General features: G+C 36.1%; 1 pseudogene; it reads right to left on the reverse strand.

Annotated features, from left to right (window-relative positions):
* Positions 1 to 1,286: 1,286 nt before the first annotated feature.
* Positions 1,287 to 4,869, reverse strand: LOC108942833 (pentatricopeptide repeat-containing protein At5g39680-like; annotated as a pseudogene).
* Between the last annotated feature and the right edge of the window lie 2,416 nt (positions 4,870 to 7,285).

The following is a 7,285-nucleotide window of genomic DNA, read 5'->3' on the forward strand; positions in this document are numbered from 1 at the left end:
GAAAATGAAGATTTAAAAGGCGATCCGATGTTAGAATTCGATAATTTTTGTATTGTTGAACTCATATCGGAACGAGTGTTCGAATTCCGTGAATTTTTGTCGGATTCCGAAAAGTGGGTCCCACGTTGACTTTCGATTGACTTTTCCGAAAATAACTTAAATTAAGTCTCTTTCGAACTGTGAATAGTTTCTAAAGCTCCAATTGAATTGTTGGCCAATAAATTGATAGGTTTGATTAGGTTGGAGACTAATTCGAAAGGAAAAATTGTGGTCGAGTGATCACTTGAATTGCGAAGCAAGGTAAGTGTCGTGGTTAACCTTGACTTGAGGGAATAGAACCCTTGAACTATGTGTTATGTGAATTTCATGTGTAACGACGTATAAGCGAGGTGACGAGTGTCTATGCGTCGTCAAATTGCTTGTTTTCATGTTTCTACATATCCGCTAATTGCCTCATTTCATGAATTAATTGATTCTATTATTTTCATTGCCTACTATTATGCTTTGATTTCATGCCTTAATTGCTACCTGTTTAATTGATTTTTGTGCCATAATTGCTACTTGACAATTAGCATTTCGTATATTAAATTGTCTATCTCCTCCCTGATTCTACACTTATTTGTTACTTGCCCCCTATCTGCTTCCTACATAATTTATAATTGTTGTATACCTTGTTGCCTAATAATTTCATATTAATTGTGCATTTATTGAAGTAGTCTTACGTATAAGTGTTATTAATTTATATTATTGAATCGGGTTACACGCCACAACAGAATCTATTTGAAAGATTATACTGTGGGATCAGGTTGCACGCCGCAACAAAAATATTTGAAAGTTTATATTATTGGATCGGGTTGCACGCCGCAACAGAATTTATTAGAAAGATTATATTGTGGGAACGAATTGCACGTCGAAATAGAATGATAAAAGAAATAATTGATTGTGACTGCCGAATTGGTCTCGATTGTTGATATGACTTACATGTCTTACCTCTATTCATGTTGTTGTTATTATTATTATTATTATTATTATTATTATTATTATTATTATTATTGCGTACATATTAATGTAAGCGACCTGCCACGGGCCTATGTATGCTAGATAGATGCTCTTTCTCCTTTCTGTCAGAGTTTCTTGTATACATACATGTCATGGCTTTCATATGTTTTCATGTCATTGTCTCCTCCAGCACAAGCAACTTTGATTCATTGTCAACTCTAGTTCAGCAATTGGACATTTATATGGGCAGTAACTAAGCTGGCAATAAAATATGAACCAACTGGCCAGGCAGAAGTACTTATGCAAATCAACATTTACAAATCTAAGCATTTCATTAACATAGCCCTGTGGGCTTGAGTTTAGCAATAACATGTTCCGGAGAGATAGGGGAGATCAGAGAAGTGTAGATTTGCTATCTCTATGTTTCTATTTATTTTCATGGACATATTGATATCATGACCAACATTGTGTGCTCCATGTGATGTAAGGTTATAAAGATTTTATTTGAACAGATGATAAAAAAGGGCAGTCCGGTGCGGGTCCGGGGAAGGGCCGGACCACAAGGGTCTATTGTACGCAGCCTTATCCTGCATTTCTGCAAGATGATGAATATCATAAATGACTGCACAGCGACAACATGTTCCTGCTACTGTAAAGTGATCTCTCTTCATTTGTGCAATTTCGGAGAACAGAAATTTTTCTTTTTTTTTCTAGCAAGTCTGTTTCTTCTATACACCTTTCCTCCTGCATTATCGCGGAGGAGGAAAAACCTGGTAAATTGAGTTGTTAGCAGGATAAGCCTGTCACTTTGGCTTGGCAGTATGATGTATGGAAAGATGCTTCTTTCTCAAGCACTAGAAGGCAGCCCTTTCTCATGTCTACTTCTTAGATACACCTTCCCATGCTATATTGTCAAATTATCTGTCTCAAAAGGGAAGTAACAGCTTTATTCAAAAGTTGCTAAACCATTATATGACCTCCTAGGCACCCTATTACAGTTGAGACGAACAATTAATATCTTTATTTACCTTCACTAAAATTCAAAGTAGAGGTCTCGAGTTTTAGTCCTGAAAATGGAGAAACTCCGGGTAGGGAGCGCTTCCCATTTAATGGCCCTATGCAGCGGTAGTACCGGATATCGAATGGTTACACCCAAAAAATCATCTTTGAAGTGATTCTCAGCGTCCAAGCATCCGTGACAGCTTAGATATCCTCCCTGGAAAACTAGACAGAAGTCCAAGATTTACATGTGGATTCTGTGAATCAAGTCTCCACGGTGAAAACTGCCCGCCCAAAATTTTGCAGAACATCTCATTCTCTGTTGGCATAGCCTAAATTATATTGTACAAGAATTTTAAGATATGTCTAGAAATCATAAAATACAAATTGGAATGATACAATCACTAATACATTACAGTATCTGCATATTGTAAGATACTGGCAACTGTGTTTCCAGCTTGATCAAACACAAATTAAACATAAACAAATTATGAACTCAATAAGTTTGTGTACATATGAACACCTAATTACAATGCCATCAGGTTATAGTTAATTCTGTTCAGAAGGCGAAAAGAAGAAACAACAAGAATTTTGTAAGGATACAACAACAACAGCAGCAATAACAAACTTATTAGAATGAATATTATTATAATTTCTAACTTATTGATTTCAATGTAATGAATATTATTAGAATTTTGGAAGCTAGAAACAAACTTATTATATGATGAATGGCCGTTTCAGACAACTTACATGGCTGTGTAGTTAAAAGAGCTTTGTTCAAGCTCACTATCTCTAGTTGGCTGAGAACATGAGCAGCAAGCATAAATCTCCTTTGACACAGTGTACGAAACTTTATGTCAAACTTGTGCTTTTTCACCAATAATCGGCACATGAACAGGACCCATCTTGAAAGCCGTGGAATCGATTGACATCTCTTACAACTATCGTTCTCATTGTGACCTTAGAGATAAGCTTCAAAGCAGAATGGCAATCATCACATATTCTGAGATTCTTAATAACATGAATTGGCGCTTGGGATGGTGTTTTCATGAGAGCATATGCTACAGCCAGCTTTTCGCTGTGGTAACTTAGATAACCCTCTTGTTGTTCTTGCTCAACGTCATGCAAGACAGAAGCTGTGTCCGGAACATAACCCAATGGTTTTATTTCAGCCAACAATTTTCTCACCTTCTCATGGATTTGAGCCGTCTCTGGGAGTTGAGTGTCATCAGAAACAAGCACATGAGTTTCATTTCTTATTTCAGTCCAGCTCAATCCAGGTTCTTTCTTTATGTTCCTTTCTCTTAATAGCTTCCGTATCTTTGCTACTCCATCCCACCTTTTCACCTTGGCATGCATATTGGACAACAGGATATAAGTTCCCACGTCGTTGGGGTTCAGTTGCAACAAATGCTCTGCTACTCTCTTTCCTAAACCATAATTGCGGTGGACGTTACAAGCATTAAGCAAAGTACGCCAGGCAACAACATCCCATGTGATTGGCGTCGACCTCATGAAATTCTCAGCCTCATCAAGTGTTCCAGCTTTACCTAGGAGCCCAACAACACAGGTATAGTGCTCTAACCCAGGTTCAAGGCCGATGTCCCTCATTAGATGCTGCAAGTAGTAAAATCCTTCTTCTATCCTACCCAAATGTCCACAAGCCAAAATAACCCCGACAAAGGTTACATAGTTTGGTTGCTCTTTGGCAGCTAACATATGCTGAAACACATCCAATGCTTCCTCACCAAGCCCATGATGAGAGAAACCTGATATTATCATATTCCAAGTAACAGTATCTCGACATATCATGTTTGAAAACAAGGCCCTAGTGGCTTCAATATGGCCATTCCTAAAATACATATTGATCAAAGCATTTCCAACTACAACAAAAAAACCATATCCTGTCTTCTCGACACGTGCATGTAATGTTTTCCCGTAACCAAGTGCTGATAGACCTGCACAGGAATTCAACAACACTGCGAATGTGTATTCATTTGGAATAATATCCTGAAGTTCCATTCGTAAGAACAGTTTCAGGGCTTCCTCAAAGCATTCATTTTGGAAATTTGCAGCCAAGATTGTCGTCCAAGACACCACATTATGGTTCGCTTAAGAATCAAAAATATATCTTGCACCTGAAATTTCACCACACTTTCCGTACATGTCCATGATTGCACTGCTTAGAAACACATCAAGCTGAAGACCAGACTTCAGCATTCTGCAGTGAACTTGCTTACCCAACTTCAAATCCTTGAAGCGAGCACAAAGACCAAATATGTTCACGTAACTGACACTATCCCCCGCCGAGCCGTCAGCCAACATCCTTGAGAAAACATCCAACGCTTCACTTGTATACCCATGATCCAAGAACCCCTTCAGTATAGAATTATAAGTAATGATGTCTAATCCAGGAACAGACTTCAAGATTTCCAAAACCCCTTCCATATCTGAAGACACTGTATACAAGGATAGAAGAGCATTCTTCACATATTGATGAAAGACCAATCCTGCTTTCAACACTAACGCATGACACTGCCGCCCTTCGTGTAGCAAACCACCGCTAGAACAAGAAGAAAGTACGGTAGACAAGACATACTCATTTGGGAATATTTTATCCACTGAAATCATGTCTTTGAACAATTTGGTTACTTCCCAAGCATACCCATTGTGCAAATACCCTGCCATTAAAAAGCTCCAAGAAACTACATTTCGTTGACTCAATCTGTCAAACACCTGCCGAGCAACAGCAAGTTGTCCACACCTCCAGTAGAGATTAATGAGACAATTATTCTGAATTATGTGGTCTTCTGAGACATTACTAGAAACAACAAGAAGTGCATGAACAGCTTTTCCCAACTTGAAGTTCCATCATCAACTAACTTTTTCAACAACTTTACACAGAGGCGGATCTAGGATTTAAATTCTATGGGTTCAATTTTTAAGATTTTTAGCCTTGAACCGATTATATTTTTAAAGTTGTGGATTCATAACTACTATTTGTTATAATTTAACATAAATTTGTGCTCCACGTCGATAGTACTGGGTTCAGATGAACCCGGTACCAAAAGGCTGGATCCGCCCCTGACTTTACAGCATACTCCACGGAAAAGAGACGTTGGGAGTTCACTTGGGATAGAGAAAACGCACTCACGTGCAGAAGAACGCGGGTGGACATTGCTTGTCAGAAACATAGTCAAGTCTCACTATAGTCTTGTTTGTAGAGTAATACAGCTCCAGACACTTGAAGTGTATGTTGACGGAACAAAAAGAATGCTAAATCTGAAAATATAAGACAAGACATGTTTAGAATATGTACTGTCAAAAATTATATAGAAAAACATGTGCAAGAGCCATGTATCAAGTTACTTCAGCATGCATTTGAAACCAAGAAGCTTTTCTTATTTACATCAGTTACAATATTGCTATACTAGTATCTTCTTCCCAGCCCCTCAGCCCCCCAAACCACTGGACACATGTCAGTCATAGCTTTCCATTTAATTAGTGCTTAGCAACTTATAAACCCTAGAAGAAAATTGCACTGCAAAAAGATGATGCTAGATTCTTGTATCGGTCCATCAAATGATAAAAGCAACACTAGTTTCAACCAAAGTTCAATCACGCAATCATAATGAACGCTGCCCACACTAGTAATTCCAATCACTTCTTTATTTATTCAACTGTTCAACACCTTAACTAAAAATTTAAGCTAATTGGGAACGATTCCAGATTTGAACGTTTTAAGTTAGTAACTAAAAAGAATAAGCTCAGTTTTTTCTATAACCCATAAATCCTCGAGGGCCATTGGCGCACGTTTAAACTCGGTAGTATATAATTCCCCCCCACCCCACCCCACCCCACCCCCACCCACAAAAAAAAAGATTAAGCTCGAGTTTAGAGTCTAAAGTTAGCACCTTTGACAAACAAGATTTTAGCAAATTTTAGAACAGTATGACAGGAATTAATATGAAGAGGAGAAAAAGAGAACCTCTGTAGAAAAGCAGAGACATGGAGCAGACGGAGCAGAGACGGCGAGCAACTGATGGACTGAGGAATTAAGAGATTTGATTTTCAAAAAAGAGTAATAAAAATGTTTTTTTTTAGAAAAAAGAATTTTTTAAAAAAAAATAGAAAAAAATCAACAAAACACACACAAAAAAAGGGTTTGGTTGGAGAAATGGTTGAAATTGTTTTGGTAAATTCTTTTCAGGTTTTCTAGCTTTGTTTATTTTGGTTGTCTTAAACTTTCAACAAGTTATCTGAAAATTCTTTTGGTTTCAAACTTTATCAAAATAATTTCTTTTGTAGTTTTGTGGAGAAGTTAAGAAAAATTAATATTTGAAAAACAAGTTATTTTTTCTTTTCCAGATAAAACATTGCTGTGAACAAAAATAGAAAAAAAATTCAAAAAAGAAATTAACGCACGTCAAAACAATATAAAACATTGAGTTTCGTCATAAAATAATACTTTTTAAATACAGAAATGAATTATTTTGGTTAGACCTAAGTTTTTTTCCTAATAGATCCTTACCTTTGCTTCCATAAGGTGGTAGATTAATGCTTGTAAATTGTGTTGGATGTGGCAATGATCAAAATTATGCTTGTACTCTTGTAAATATATTTTTATTTTACAGAGAATTAAAATTCTCATTAATTGTGTTGTTCTAAATGCATTATAGACAAAATTTGTTTTGAAATTCAAGTAGAAGGGGATATTTTTATGACTATCATTTAGAATAGACAATATCAAGCTTAATGATGCATTTTTAGGAACGCTGTCATTTTATAAAGCTAGTTTCGATTACACTTATATTGTGAAGTACAAGGGGATATTCTTATGACTAGATCATTCATAGTAGACAATATCAAGCTTAATGGTACATATTTAAAACCGCTACCATTTTATAAAAGCTTATTTCATATTACTTTGAAATTATGAAGTGTATAAAAGGTATGATTTAAGCGAAAATAAACTTATATGTTTAGTCACTTTTTGACAGTCGTTTGTATTCGAGAAGATCAATTGTGTCTTAGGAATTTTCATATTGATTAACCTTAGTATAGGTCAATTGGTGAAGCTCTATCCCAAATTAAATTATCCTTTTGTCCGTATAATTCTTGACCTGGTTCATGTTTCATTAATCGTGCATACATCATTTTATTGCGATACAAATAATAGATTCATATAACTAATTACTCTCTTAATAACACACATAAAAGGATTATTTTTGTTTTCAAGTCTCATATGATTTGATATTTTCGTTCCATTCAATTATTCGTAAGGACA

Source organism: Nicotiana tomentosiformis, chromosome 11, assembly GCF_000390325.3.
Source record: "Nicotiana tomentosiformis chromosome 11, ASM39032v3, whole genome shotgun sequence".
NCBI classification, from domain to species: Eukaryota; Viridiplantae; Streptophyta; class Magnoliopsida; order Solanales; family Solanaceae; genus Nicotiana; species Nicotiana tomentosiformis.